This window comes from Lupinus angustifolius, chromosome LG17 (genome assembly GCF_001865875.1).
Source record: "Lupinus angustifolius cultivar Tanjil chromosome LG17, LupAngTanjil_v1.0, whole genome shotgun sequence".
Taxonomy (NCBI): domain Eukaryota; kingdom Viridiplantae; phylum Streptophyta; class Magnoliopsida; order Fabales; family Fabaceae; genus Lupinus; species Lupinus angustifolius.
In genome coordinates, this window is record NC_032025.1 from 11,195,065 (window position 1) to 11,195,404 (window position 340).

Sequence of the window (340 nt, forward strand, 5' to 3'; positions counted from 1 at the left end):
TAGGATGTCGATTAGGATGAGGATAGGATGTCGATTAGGATGAGGATAGGATGTCGATTAGGATGAGGATAGGATGAGGACGAGAATGAGGATGAGGATAGGATGGAGATTAGGAAGAGGAGGAGGATAGGATTAGGACGATAATGAAGATGCGTATAAGATGTTGATTAGGATGAGGATAGGATGAGGACGAGAATGAGGATGACGATAGGATGAGGAGTAGAATGACGATGAGGTAGAGGATGAGGAAGAGGATGAGGATGTGGATAGGATGAGGATGAGGTGAAGGATAGGATGAGGACGAGGATAGGATGAGGATGAGGTGAAGGATAGGATGAGG